The sequence below is a fragment of the Mustela nigripes genome, chromosome 3 (assembly GCF_022355385.1).
Source record: "Mustela nigripes isolate SB6536 chromosome 3, MUSNIG.SB6536, whole genome shotgun sequence".
Lineage (NCBI taxonomy): Eukaryota > Metazoa > Chordata > Mammalia > Carnivora > Mustelidae > Mustela > Mustela nigripes.
The window spans coordinates 134,752,610-134,767,680 of NC_081559.1; the positions used below are offsets into that span (position 1 = coordinate 134,752,610).

A 15,071-nucleotide genomic window follows, 5' to 3' on the forward strand; every position below is an offset into this window, starting at 1 on the left:
CAGGGAAAGATTTTTGGTGTTTCCGTGCATCCCTCAGAGGGTCCCAGTGGTCCCCGGGGAGCACAAGGAGTTGTGAAAAGTAACGCACAACTGGCCACCAGAATAATTCATTCCCTCCACCTTCTGTTTAGCACCTCCCACTCCTCCTCTCTTTGGAGCCGTCCTTTCTCTCTGAAATCTCAGGTTACTTGACTGGGAGTTCTCAGACCTCCAGTTTCAGTCCTGCCCTCAGCCTCCGGTCGGTGAGAGACACCCAGCCCCAGCAATTGGATTGGGCAGCCGGTCTTGACACACCACTGTGCTGAGTGCTTGAGGACGTGTTGCACCAGATGGTTGGGGTTAGTGTGTGTCATCACATTCGAGTGGGGATTAGGAGCAGGAAGGCTGCCTTGCTGGAGCTGTGTGGTCTTCTCCAAGGGAGAGTTGCGGGCAAGGAAACTACTTTGCTTTTGGGAGAAGAGGAGGAATTCATTTTCTGCAGCCACAAGAAAGGCAGTTTTTTCAGGTAAAGTAAAAGACATTGAATGCTTCTCTCTCTCTCTCCCTTTCTCTCTCTCTCTCTCTCTTAACATAGTTTTGAATGGAATGCTAGCACAGCACACTTGTCAAAGCCCGTTGTGGCTACCCTATCAATGCTGCTATTGTACGGCGGACAGATAACAGTGAGCATAGCTTGGTGCTTGGCTGTCTTTATAGAACTAACACTACTCCTGCCTTGCTCTTGAAGGTGTAGCTAAGAAAATGTCTTTTGGAGCGGTGTTTGTACGCTTGAATAGCCTCGTTGCCTCCCCCAGACAGGAGCTGTAAATTGTTCCGGGAAGGACGGATCGGCCAAGAGAGCATTTATTTCAGCCTTCCAAATTAAAATGCACTTTCAAACTGTTGCATTTTACCGCTCCGTTTGTAAAGATCCTTTCGGGAGTCTATTTCTGAGTTTGCTGGCAGAGACGGAGATGCTTTCTTAATCAATTTTTAAAATTGATTTATGACGGACTCAAGGGTTTCTAGCAAAATTTGGAGGTTGGAAACTCCTGAGGAGAAGAGGCTGCCCTCTGAGCAGCTGAGAGTGGCTTTAAAGTAAAAATGCTTAGAGCTAGAGGAAAAGCAGAAAAGGAGGAAGTAGGAAAATGCCCTTTAACGGAGTTTAGCCTCCTACAGCTGCAGGGGAGCAGATGGAGTAATTCATTTGCAGATCTGTTTGTGAAAGTTTTACAAGTCATTGAAAACTAAAGTAGCATCTCTGTAATGGATCGTTCAAGTCACTACGTTTATGGGTTTTAAACAGGCTATCTGAAGTGTTAATTAAATGGAAATAGATTTTCTGGCTGGGTTATAAACAGTTAAAAGAAAAGGTTTTAATTATAAATTAGTCATTGGAAATTAATGGTCATCTGGCCCCTGAGCAACATAAAATGAGTTTTCAGCACATATGTGAGTAGCTGGTAAGATAACCCATCTGCTAAAAGCACCCACCCAAATTAAATCGACCTGAAATGTACCAATGGGACATACATACTACATTTAACGCGTGATGTGAAGAAGGCCTCCCAAACCGATGCCTTGTTTTTACAGGGATCAAAAAAGTAAAATCTTCACTTTTCCAAATTTTGGTGGAGCTAGGTGAGTCAATGAATCCCTTCTTTTGCCCCCCTGACAGACTTGCCCTCCTACGCCCACGTTCACATACCCGTGGTGCTCAAGATTTCTTACTCCTACTGGACTCTCACATTTGGTAGAGAAACCCAACACTGTCCTTACCCTTTGCAGGTGAGAAATTCGATGAATAAAACTGTATAGCAGCTATTCTGAAATAGGAGCTGTTTAATAGGCTGAACAACAGGATTTATGGCTAGAGCTTTGTGATTTTTCTGTTCAACGGCATAAAGATGCCTGTAAAATTATGTTTCCACTTGTAGTATACATTTTTTTCTTGCATCCTGCCAGTTGATATTTTTTTCATCTTGTCTTTAAAAAGTTACGATTGAAAAAATATTTCAGCATGGTGTTCAGTTGTGATTCAATTCACGGTGTTCTCTGGTTTTGGTCCTGAAGCCCTCAATGAGAAAGTCTCCTCATATATAAGCAGGCAGTTATTATGACCGAGTATGATCCGATTCCCAATATTACATAACCAAAATAGGACTAAGTTCATAAACTGAAGTCTTCTGGAATTCCAGTCATTCCATTATGGCTCTACAATGGAACCGGGGCTTAAAAAACAGAAAGACAGAAAGGCAAACTCGTATCTCATATCTCGGGTGCCCTTAGGATTAGGACTCCAAGCACATCAGGTAACAGGTATGGGGCTGACCACCCACGGCACGTTTCACTAGCACAGAAGTATTTTCTAAGAAAGTAAAGTTTCTCCTCGCACGACGGAGGTGTGGTGTGGGCAGCTAACAAAGGCAAGTTCCGTTTAGCCGTGGGAGCCCCGCAGCAGATGTCATTCTTGTTCCAGACTGACCACCAGGCTCCTTGCCCAGGATTTTGACAATCTGGGAGCATTCCGCACCCCCCACCCCCGCAAAAGTCCATTGCATGCAGGATCAGGCAGGATGGAGACAAAACAGGAAGAGTTGAGAAATAATAAATTCACACCTTGAAAAGGCAGAGGGGGGTGTGTTATATCCCCCCCCCCCCCCCCCCGCCAGGCTAAAGTAATGTGAAGTTAACTTAGCACAACTAAAAGGCTCTGCTTAAAAGACAGTGCCCACAGGGCAATCCCAGTTGCTTGTCAAAATCGAAATCTACGGTTCCAGATGGTAAACATTCAGAGACATATTTATGGTGACTTCTACATACCTCCGTTTGACATTTGGTTTCTTCCTGACAGCACTTGCGCTGGTAACACACATGAAGTTCCCATCAGTATCACGACAGCTGGAAAAGTGTTTGAGCACCAAGGTTGGCCCTCCCAGGGAAGGGAAAAATAACTGGGAGCGCAGATCTCCATGTGCACTGTGGATGGGTCCTGCTATCTAGGCGTGCAGTGAGCTAGCTCAGAGGCTAACAGTCTGAAAAGCTCCATCCAGTTAAGTTGCAAAATCCACTTTTAGGGCGGAGGGGAAAACAAAAATATAGGAATTCAAATACTCACTGACCTCCTGCTAGCTTATGAGTGGGAATCTTCATCAAATAATTAAAAGGGCTCTTCTCTCTTTCCTTCTAAGGAAATTTATGTGATTTCAGGCATATTGTTGTGGTCCTTTCCATTGTGATAGTCAATAGTAGAGACAAGTGTCAAGGGTGACACTTTGCATTTCCTTTCCTGACTGTATATTCATGTGGGAATGCACTGGGGTTTGGGGGTCTTTTGTATTTTAGATTTAAAATGGTTTACTCTTGACAAATCCATAAAGCAAGGTTTGTGATATTCGGTACTGAGCTTTTGCCAATCGTTGCCCTGTGGATGAGGCCAACCAGTGGGTCAAGTCAGGACATCTGGTTCTTTTTTCCCCCTGTACAATATTTTTGTGTAGAGAGCGTAGAGTACATTTCAGGAGATTAAAATGTTTAAGGCGCTGACTTTAAATAGATCATTATTTTTATCATCATTATTGACTTTGAGGGAAAAGAAGCTCATGTATGAAATTAATTCTATGGCCATATGGTAAATTTACCTTTCCTTTAGGTTAGGTCCTTGGGCAGGAGTGAGGGAGGCATTTGAAAGAAGATATTTTTGGGAAAAGTTTGCCCTGAAATATGTTTCCTATTTATTTTCAATTCTATCTCAGGATGCTGAGAAGGAGGGGAATTAGCCTGTTAGCTTTTTTCCCCCCTCCTCTCTCTAACATCCCCCTCACCCCCATAACTAATCTGTCGTCAGATTCTTCGAGTCCTTCCTTTAGAACATCTCTCACATCTGGCCGGCAGCCACCGCTCCAGAACGATCGTGCCACACGTGGGCCATGACAACAGCCTCCTTGCGGGTCCGTTCCCCTCTTGTGTCCATCCCTGCAGACTGAGCTTCCTACAAGTCTGCTTCGGTCAAAGCATTTCTGAGCTGAGAAGTCCTACGACATGGGCCCCCGTTACCCACAGAATGCACTTCACATGACATGCTAGTCATCCGTTATTTGGTCCTAACTTTCCGACCATGTCTTCCACTAAGTCAATGCAGCAGCCCAAGTTTCCTGGTCCCTGTAGCCCAGGTGGCCTGTTGGGCTCCTAACCCCTCCTGGTCTCTTCTCTTAACCCAACCACTCTAGTTTTCTAGTTTGTCTTCAAATGAGAATCTGTCCTCATGGGCATCCTTCCTTCAGGTTCGACGTTTGAAATCCTGAGTGTGAAACATTCATCACCTCTCTAAACTCATCCTTCTCACGCTTAAGTCCCATCTCCTCCAAGAAGCCTCCCCTGACTACATCTCACAGTGATGTTTTCTTTCCCTCGAACCTGACCGTTAGTGATCCATGGGTTGCACTCAGCATATTGACCTTCTTCTTATCTTGTTTTCTACTTTGCCATCTTATCCCCTGACTCATCAGGTAGGGTGAAGTCTCCTAAGACAGGAACTGGTTTGGTCCACTTCCGTTTCCCATGGGAGATATTAATAAGTGTATGTTGACTAGGTCACAGGAACTTTCAAACATGCAAGGCACTTTTCTCTCTGGTTACCCCCACTTTAGAGTTATTTGCCAGCTCTAATAACTATCTCCACCCATGAGAGAAAAGAAAAAAAGATAACACCTGATTGGTTGTATTTTGCAGTAGGTTAGAAAAAGTTCCATTTAAACAGAATGTGGAATTACTGCCCCAAATTAAGTTTGAGTATTATAAAGGCATATCTCCATCTATTTCAGCTTTATGTAACTATCACAGAAATTAAGTCTACTAACTGCGCCTTATGGTATAAAATCTCAACCATGATTTTGGAAGCAAGAGAGTACAGTCTTTGCATTTAGACAGCCTTGTGCTCTAATCCAGGGACCACCTCTCAGTAGCTGAGTGGCCTTGGACAGGTGACTTACCGTTCAGCCCCCTGACAGAGACAGAGACACTTCCTTGAGGATGTTGTGAAGAAAACACATAAAGAAAGCTAGAGCTTGATGCATGTGCAATAAATGGGAGAGAAAGAAGATTGGTAGGTACAGATAGAGACCCAGGATGCATGACTGTGTTCATCTCAGTTATGTAAGTCATCAATTTCATGTATTTATGGTGTGTCTTTCCTTTTCTGCCACCAAAGGCAGGGGGAAGGGGAAGGGAACTCAAGAGAGCGAGATTGGTGGATGTGGGGAGAGCTGCAGAGGGCAGGAAAAGGGAGGAAGAGGGAGGACCGAGGGAGAGGGAGATGGAGAGGGTGGCCGCTTTTGGCCTTAGGAGTTTGGAGCCACTGAGTTAATGGATCTGGGGGGACAATGGTGACAGTTGAATACACTTCGCAGGGAGGAGCAGAGTCCTGGGTCCTGCATTAAAGGAAAATAAAGAACAGGCACTGGGCTGCAGCGCTGGGGGGAAACAAAGGGTCGGAGCAGCGGACCCCAGCAGGGAGCTGAATTCAGGGAAGGGTCATGTGCTCCTCTTCCTTCCTTTGGGCCCACTATTTAGAAAGAAATAATAACTTGGCAAAACATTGTAGGAGTCAGGTCAAGCTTCCAGAAGTAATTGGTAAAGCAAGATACCATTTAGACAAAACACGGGGCTTGGACCTTTGCCGTCCTTCACCTCCAAACCAGGTTCCATGAAAAAGCTGAAAGTAATCAGTCTGAGCTCTGTTCTGTTCCCAAACTCTGCACCCACCATCACACAGCGAACCTTCTCCCTGTGCCCTTGCCCAGAAGGGCAGCTGACTGAGAAATTAGCTCACGTAGCACTGTAGGCCGCCTCACAAACGTGTCTGTGGACGCTGGTCATTCAACTGCAGTTTTCAAGCTCTTGGGACAGATCAAAGGATATTCTTTCCAATCCTGATCATCTGGTCTGCACCTGCCCCAGGCCAGGGAGAGGGAAAAAACTGGAACTCCTCTAAGATAAAGGGCAAGGCAGTATTTCTGGAGATCCCTCCCTCTCCCGGCAAACACAGTCTAGAGAACCTTCATTAACAGTTACGGTACCTCACCTCCCCTCAGTGGCAGCCACCAACGTGCACTCTCTTTGTCCTCAAAATATGTGATTCTTGTCCTACTCCACAATCATCTGCTAAACCTTGTTAATTAAAAATAAATAAATAAAATGTGGGTCTCTACTTCACCTTCCAAGGGTAAAACTTTTCCTTATACTCTGATTTTCTTTTTAACCGCAAAGCTACAAATCTGTGAGACACTTCTACATTTTTTGAAAATGTGAATCCAAGGGACTCTGACATGCTACCATTTACCTAGCGGGGGAGATGGATATTAAAATGCTATGCTGAATAAATGAACAGACACACCATGTTTCTGGATTTTAAGAAAAAAAAAAAAAAAGCTCATTGTAAAAGGTAAAGTGTCCCCAAATTAATCTCCACATTTTGTGTAATGCTAATGACATTTTCACACAAGGTGAGATAGGACTGGTGGTGGGAGCAGAATTGGGGAACTGGCAAGGGCCCAGGGCACTCTTGCTTGGATGTAAAATGAGGATTCTAAAGTTCATCTGGGTAGTAAACTCAGGAACAAGCCATGACATTTTTGTAAGAAAAGAGGGCCATAGTAAGACAGGGACTTGTTTTATCACACATCTCAGTATGTTATAAAACTGCAATAATTGAATTTTTCTGTTCTTAAGCCATTTGCTCTGACGTAGATTTTTATTGACCTTCACGTATTTCTGTTGTGTTCTCCTCAGTTTTTATTCATTTGTTTATTTGGGGCTTGGGGGGGTTGTTTGTTTTGCTGGCCTTGTCCAGGTCTTCAGTTCAGCCACAAATTGCTCTTCCTAGATACTAGTTCTGCTGCCACAACTAATGGAAACCTGGCACTAGTATGACTTTGCTTTAGTTTTCCCATCTGCCTATAGAGCTAATACTCTATGAACCTTTTCACTTCATAAAAACCCTAAAGTCAGTTTGTCTCAAGAACTGAGGAGAATCCTGTGGAATCCATTCACTTGACGAAAGAAGCCCAAAACATACCAGCCTAAGAGTTCTCCCACTTTTCTGAGCAATAATAGAACGCTCCTAATGAACCAAATAGAAATCTGAGTTGCGGAGAGCTTTGTCTTGTTGTCCAATTTCGTGTTGTGTTGTTACGGCTCAGGCATGTTGTGGAAACACCTGCTATATTAATTTAAAAGAAAACTGAAAGTCAGACTCTTATAAGATATTAGCAATGCCCAAGTAAGTCGTGGTGAGAAAAGATTAACTGCATGCCGAGTGTGCATTTATTAAATTAATTTAGAAGTGTGCACCTGTGGATATTATCTTCAAACTCGTATCACTAATATGGCTTAGCACCCAAGTCACCTTTCTATAATACAACATGTCCTCTGAATAGACTTCCTGCCAGTTTAAAGCCTCCCCCTTACCCTTCACCTGCCCATAATCAATCTTCCCCTGAATAGAAGCTTCGAGTAAACAGATGTGCTTGGCATTGCATCCAGATATCCTCGAAACTTCAACTTTCAGCTTGCACGTATAAGAAGTGCATTCCGGCAAAGAGGCCCCTGCAAGGCTTGTGCTTCTTTTTCCCTCTTGAGAGCTTCATGCTGCTAAGAAAAAGAAAACTGTTCTGAATGTAACCGACGAATAAAAGCATAAGTGATGTAATATTTGTTATTTGAGACACCTGGAGGCTTCACATGTGTTGTCACCATCGTTTTCCTATAGGATATCTATATTTAGTAAAAGAGATATGGGGGATATACTCAATACTGAAGAGTTTAAATGACTTTTTCGCAGTTGAGCTGATGCCCTAAGCAATAGCCATTATGTGCCTTCCATATAGAATTGGAGCCAAATGGAACAAGCTTAAGAAAGCTCCATCGATTGGTTAATCCATTTATTCCATATGTATTTGAGAGCTTCCTGCATATTTCTATCCCAGTGTGGAGAGGAATACAAAATTATACATGACACTATCCGTGCCCTGAAGGAATAGCTAGCTTAGCTGCGAGGAGAAGACAGACACACAGACAATTGTTTAGTAGTATGCAAAGAAGGTGGTGGCTAAATATCAATTATTTGTTCTAAATAAATATAAAGGACATCCACAGAGCCCCCTATTGGGAGAATGGGAACCTGGGCTGGCCAAGACTTGGTCATCTCCATCTTTACAAACTTTGTGCAGACAATTTATTTACCCTCTTTCACTCAGCTTCCTTCTCTATAAAATGGAGATATGGTTACCAAAAAGAGTTGTTATAAAGGTTAAATGGCATAGTAAAAGTAAGGTGCTTAACACAGGACATAGACCACAGCTGTATCTTTTTCCAAGATGGCAGAAAGCTCCACTTGAGTGAGGACTTGTACTTAAGCCAGGCTTGTCAATTTCACATTAGAACACAGCACTTTTGAATCAGCACATTTGCATAGATGCACTTTGGAAATACAGTGAAGGCAGGCATTAGGCAAAGACGAGAAGGAAGAAAGGAAGGGAGAAAGGGAGAAAAGAGGAGCGATAGAAGAAAAGAAGAGCTAGGAAGGAGGAGAAAGAGTGGGGTCCGCTGATGCCTCTACTCTGCACCCTTTTCTGTCTTAAGCATGTCATGTGAGAGCTACATTAGGCTAGATTCTAGAGTGTTCTGACACAACAAGTAGACAGGTTACACTTTAGAGTTAAACAGATGCTTTAAGCAGTTTAAGCAGTAGGTTTTTCAAAAATGGAAGGAGATTGAGAGAGAGAGAGAGAGAGAGGAGAGAACAAGACAATTGGAATGGTACCAAAAGTTCAAAAAAAGTAAGATTGCCCAGTCCCAAGGACAATGTTGAGAATGAGAAAAGGATAAGTGTAAGAAGTGTTATAAAGAAATAAATAACAGTATCAACAACTTGATCATTGATCAAATAGAGGACAAAAGAAAGACAAGTGACAAAAATGACGCTGATGTATCAGACCCAGTGAACAGGGATGGTGACACCGCCTAAGGAAAATGGGGTGCTGGAAGTAGCATTTCATTTTGTAGCATCAAAAATTTCCAACGTGAAAAATGGTCATTATGGACAAATGTTTATCTGGTATCTGTAAATTAATAAGTATGCCTGGGATAACTTTATAATACAAATATGGCAAATATATGTGTGTATCGAAATCCTCAATAATATAAACATGAAATCGAATTTTCTGATCATCGATGATACATAAGATAGAATGCATAATTATCAATATTTAAATTACTTATTTATGTAAGAGGGAGAGAGACTCTGAGCATGAGAAGGGGGAGCAGCAGAGGGAGAAGCAGGCTCCCCACTGAGCAGGGATTCCCGATTCGGGACTTACTCTCCAGGACCCTGAGATTATGACCTGAGCTGAACTCAGACACTTAACTGAATGAGCCACCCAGGATCCCCTTAACTGTTTTCTTGTTTAATGACATTTTCCCTAGATAAAAAAGATCTCTCAGATTAAGAAAATGGCTGGCTGAATAACTATGCTAGTGTTTTTAAACTCTGGGGGAAATAATGAATTTCCAACTCAGCATAATAAATTACCTCTGCAGAATACCTATAGTTCTCTTCTTTTCACCAAGAAAATGCTGGTAGAGAGGGACATATCATTTAAAGAGTCTCACAGCAAAACAAAATGAAATATTTAAGTTGCTTCTGTTCATAAAACTTCAGATTCTACCTTAGAAGAGTTGAGTTGGACATCGTTTTTGCAGAATGTATGAATGATTTGTTTTACAAATGATATAGACACTCCCTTCTGTATTCACTCTAAAGAGAAATCATTCTTAATTTTAAGGTTTGGGAAAGGTTTCCCCCCCACACACCCCCTCTTTTCTTTCTATCCCCTCTCACTTTGCCCTTTTATTTTCTTTGTTTCAGCCACATTTCATGTTAAGATCCTCTTCAAAATAGGAGAGTCATGCTTTAGTCACTTCCTTATATGGTATCAATGAATAGTTTTCAGGATTAGGTATAATTTTATTACAAGCAGATTGTATTTGCCATTTCAAAACCTGGCCCTCGATGTTAGGGGCAGCACGACTGAAAGGATGCACTACTTGAGTCAGCAAGATTTGGAATTAAAATGTAGTCTTATTACTAGAAATTGGTGGGAATAGCATTGACCTGTGGAGACCTGACAGCATTCTGATTCCTCAAAAGAGACTTGGGTGCTATTCAAGTTTTTAATGAAGACTTTGGCCTGTTTCATTTTACTCAACTGAGTTTTCTGAACCATGTTCCCTGGTTCCTATGGGAGAGATGCCAGCCAAAGGAACAGCACCTGTGATCCATTTCTCGTTCAGGGCTGCCATGCATGATGGTCTAATTGGCATGAACAGGTTTATATTTGAAAGCTATTAATAGCTAATGGCTTAATTGGTACTCCATGAGACACCCAGTTTAATGAACCAAGGGGAAAAGATGTAATACACAAGTGCCGCAGTAAGATCAATAAACATCGTCTGCAGCAAACACAAAAGTTGGGCTTTGCTTCCAAGCTTAAGACCAGGTCAGATCTCTTCACCTCGCACCCCCCTTAGATCAAGGGGCTAATGTGCTTTGCATGGAGATTGGGGTATGGAACATGAGCTGATATTCTTAAATTTCTTAATTTCAGACCACCTAAATTCTGATTAATTCAGGATTCTACTCCTCCATGTTCAACTTCTGGACCTGCCTCAGTGGGACAAAGATGTCTTGAGTAGAAGTGTGGTCATTAGGGAAAAAGAAACAAAACAAAAACAAAGATTAAGAGGTGAGGAAGATGAAAGAATATTAATGTAGTCAAAATGTGTTCTGTTAGAGTCTTTTTTGACACCAAGAAAAAGACAAAAAAAAAAAAACAAAACAAAAAACAAAAAACAAAAAAAAAAACCCAGAAAGAAAATACGCTATCATTTGATATTTAGCAATTGTTATGTTCATTAGCCATTTTGCTCCAAAAATAATTATCCATTGTTGATCTACCCCTCTGATCAACCATTATAGTAGTCTCAGAAGTGGAATTGGAAGTGTTCCTACAGTCGCTTCTGCCACTGTCATATGCTCTATGGGAGCTTAGAATATCCCATGGACTGCCTCACTGGCTTCAGGCAAATCATATTTCATGGTGGGCAAGTAATAAGTTTAAATGTTACTAGCAATAAAATAAAATACGCCAAATGATGCAGTAGTATCACAGTTAGTGGGAGTACAGTGCGCCACCCACCACCCCTTTGCCTTCATTTTGCTCCCACACCCCACCTCACAATCCCCTACTCCCCCCGCAACTGGATTACATTAGTCTTTACTGGCAAATTCTGCCCTTCCCTTAAGACAAGACTGAATAAAGAAAACTTTCTCCTTGAAACTAAAAGGCACGGTGGTGGGGGAAAGAGGAAGGACTTGAATCACCTCATGCTAAATTGAACTCTGTTCTTTAAATCTTTTTCCTATTCCCACTCACCTTACCACTGTTAAGCTGACCTTCCTTTAGCTCTCTTTCCCCATTGTCCTGCTATTACCCTAAAACAGTCATCTCTCCATTTTCTACAGCATCCAGTCTAAAAAAACTTCAGCATTAAGGGACCTGCATAATCTTCTCCACTATGAACCACCCCACTTTATGTCTACGCTTTCTGCTCTTCACTAAACCTGGTGCAGCAGCCCTAGAATCCACCCCCACTTATTTCTACTACTAAGCATTTGCTCATACTGTTTTCTGGGTGGAGGCCATCCTCCCAACATGCTTCTGAGTGTCCAAATTTCACCCCCATTCCCTCCATGGAACTTTCTTTTCTGAACTATTCCAGTAATAGAATTATTCCTTCTCATAAGGGCTCACCATTAAAATCTTGTCATATAATTGTTGCTCTTAATTAGGTACGATTTTGCATTAATTATTATTCTTCATATATTTTTAAGGACAATTGGGGTAGAAAATAGCATTTTGGTTATTGAGAAATTTTAGCAAACTAATCAGCTACAAACCCACAGCTATACCAGGCAATTCTTTGGATAATGTGGAAGGCACTACCTTATGTGCTGGTTCTCTGGTTTAATTTTTTTTTTTTCCATCTTCTGTCCATATCACTTTCCAGGGCTGCATTTTGAGCCAGCTGGATTCCATCCAGAAACAGATTCAAATAGACAATAGGCCAACTAGAATTCCCATCTTCCCTGATTAGATGTGAAATATACAAGCTGGGTGTCATTCACATGCCGGCCACTCAGAATTCTATGTTATCAATTAATTTCTATCAAGAGCTGAACCGAAAAGTTTGTGACAATTGTGTTTCCAAGGACCTGTAAAATTATGGCTAGACAAGAATTCCAGAGATAGTGACAGATATATAGACTTGTGCCATCTGAAAGGATGTATGCACTACCCGCTGCATGACATAAAATAAAATGCCCTATAAACTCCATAGTGAATCATCCTCCCCCGCCTTTTTATTTTGTAGTAGGATTTAACTAAAAATTTTTTGGCTAGGACTTGAATTCTCAGTTGTAGGACAATAAGCCAGTCAGATGACAGGCTTTAAATTACTCAAAAGAAAAAGGAAGTTAACATACATTCTGTCAAAGCTACTGGATATTTTTTTAAGGGTTTTGTTTTATTTTATTTTGACAGAGAGAGATTGATCACAAGTAGGCAGAGAGGCAGGCAGAGGGGGAGGAGGGAGCAGGCTCCCTGCCAAGCAGAGAGCCTGATGCAGGGTCTCGATCCCAGGACCCTGAGATCATGACCTGAACCGAAGGCAGAGGCTTAACCCACTGAGCCACCCAGGCATTCCTGGATATTTTTTCTTGTAGCTGTTAAAAATACTTTAGAATAGGGATAGATTTTCCAGGAAGGATATATAAATTACTATAGAAACATGGAATGGGAGAGATATACCTTAGAGATCATCGAAGTAAAGTCTGAGAAACTGAGACCTAGAGACTATTCAGAGACCCACCTAAAATCACAAAACTCATTCTTACCAGAGAAACTTCTACAGGCTAGGCTTCACCAAGAAATGCAAGTCAGTGAAATTCTACCAGGACCAAAGGGAGTTCATGTGTCCATTGTACATTAAGACCTAACAGAATGTGAAGGTAGGAGTCCAGCTCTGTTCGTGACCATGGACCGTCTAGCTGAGTGCCAGGATGAATAATCAGGTACTGTAGAGAATCTTTGAGACAGGAACAAATACTGGAAAAGGCATTTATTGTTCAGGTATACTGCTTGCAGAAAATCCATTCTCACATAAATACCCAGGCACTGTTGCTACAGATGAAAGTTATGTAGCTTAATATAGAGAACCTTCTTTGTGGAGGCATGTTCTAACCTAAGTGGAAAGGATCCTATCGAGATGATGATGACAATAGTATTCATTATTCCTTCAAAACATTGGAGGAAAAGGTTACTTGAACTAAAACATTGGAATTTGCAATATTTGGGTAAGCACCACAGAAAACTGAATCTGAGAGAGGACAAGCCCGACTCCAAAGAGGTAGAGTGTATAATAATCAGCATCAGAATTCATGTCTTCTAACTCCTATTTCATTGCTCTGTGTGATTCAAGAGATTCAAAATACATCACATTTTCTCAATATTAGGGAAAACTTGTTGCATTAGAACCATTGAGCTGTTCCTCAGAAACATCACCTCATTGAGAAATAAATATTTGAAATTCTTACTCAGGTACTGGAATTTTCCCAAGAGAAGTTTAAGAGCAATATTCTTCATAGCTTAATAAATTACATGAGTGTATATACTGTTATATATCTGTATAATTTATGTTTAAAACTGATTTATTTACAAGGGAAGTAAAAATCAATCATTATTGGATTATAAATGTACTTCTTAGTCATTAATTTAAAATTTTTTCTTGTTGTATTATAAAGAATAACAATTTAATAATTCAAAATAAAAGGTTAATTTAGAATACTTAAGTGTGGTTTTGACTTTGTGAAAAACAGTTTTGTTTCTGAAATGTGCTTTAGATTTCCTTTTTTTGTTGTTGTTGTAAGTATCTAAAGGAACCATTATGATTTTTAGGTCAGTGAAAGAAATATGTGTACGGAAAAGCAGTATTTTCACAAATATTTTTAAGTTATTGGTCATATTTCACTCCACTGGAGAATGTGATCTCAAATCTGGTTGGAATTATAAAGAAATCAAACTTACCAGTATTACAACTTCTGATGAAAGGGAGAATTCTGCTGAGACTGTAAAGATAATGTGGCAGAATAATTACCTGTTTGTCTCAGAGCTAAACCTTATGACAGCGAACGTCGAAAAGGGTTTCTGTGAAAATGGTTTCTTTGGTTCATGAGAATACTTAGTTCATACTATCTTCGATTAGGCCTGCACATTGAACACTTCTGTAACACAACGCTTTCCTTTTTCCTATTTGTATTTCAAGCTGTTGTCTCTGATGAACATAAAGCAGGTCACATTCACTACTTAAAGGGAGGACCTGAAAAAGTAAAGCTGAGCTCTAACTAAACTCCTTACAGCGCTCTAGTTCTGCCTTCTCCAACATGCTCTCATAATCTCCACCAAGAAACACCAACCCAGAATGGCAAACGGTTAAAGTAAAAAAAAAAAAAAAAAAAAAGCCCGGGGGGCATAAAGATTCAAGTCCCTGCAGGACGAATATAATTCAATAGATCTGTCACCAAGTGTGAGAGCATCTTTGATGCTTCTCTAACTCACCACAGAGACTCGAAAGTTCACTCTCACCTCCAGCTAGTTGCAGACATATGCAATGCACTTTCTCAGTCTGTCCTCCACCACAACTTGTAAGTCCTCTGAAGTTCTATGTCACTGGATTTTTCCCAGTTTGGGAGATACACATCCTTTGGTTTTATATAGCAATTTATGCTTTCCACAGTGTTGTCCAACACTGAGCTGATCTTAACAACCAGGTGGAGCACATCACATGACTAAGCATGGGTGCTCCTTTTAAAGAATTAGAAACAGAGCAACGTGCTTAGGCAATATACACTGAGAAACACATTGTGGTATAAGACCATCATGTATGTAACTTACTTTCAACTTCAAGGGAAAAAATAC

The 15,071-nt window shown here is 41.1% G+C and overlaps 1 protein-coding gene across 5 annotated transcripts in view; it reads left to right on the top strand.

Annotated features, from left to right (window-relative positions):
• The first annotated feature begins 228 nt into the window (after positions 1–228).
• The window catches only part of SULF1 (sulfatase 1), a 174,280-nt gene continuing 159,437 nt past the window's right edge, over positions 229–15,071 (top strand). For all 5 annotated transcript variants that reach the window (XM_059394685.1, XM_059394688.1, XM_059394686.1 and 2 more), the window contains exon 1: positions 229–505. The gene's annotated coding sequence lies outside the window, so the exon portion shown is untranslated. The remainder of the gene's footprint in view (positions 506–15,071) is intronic.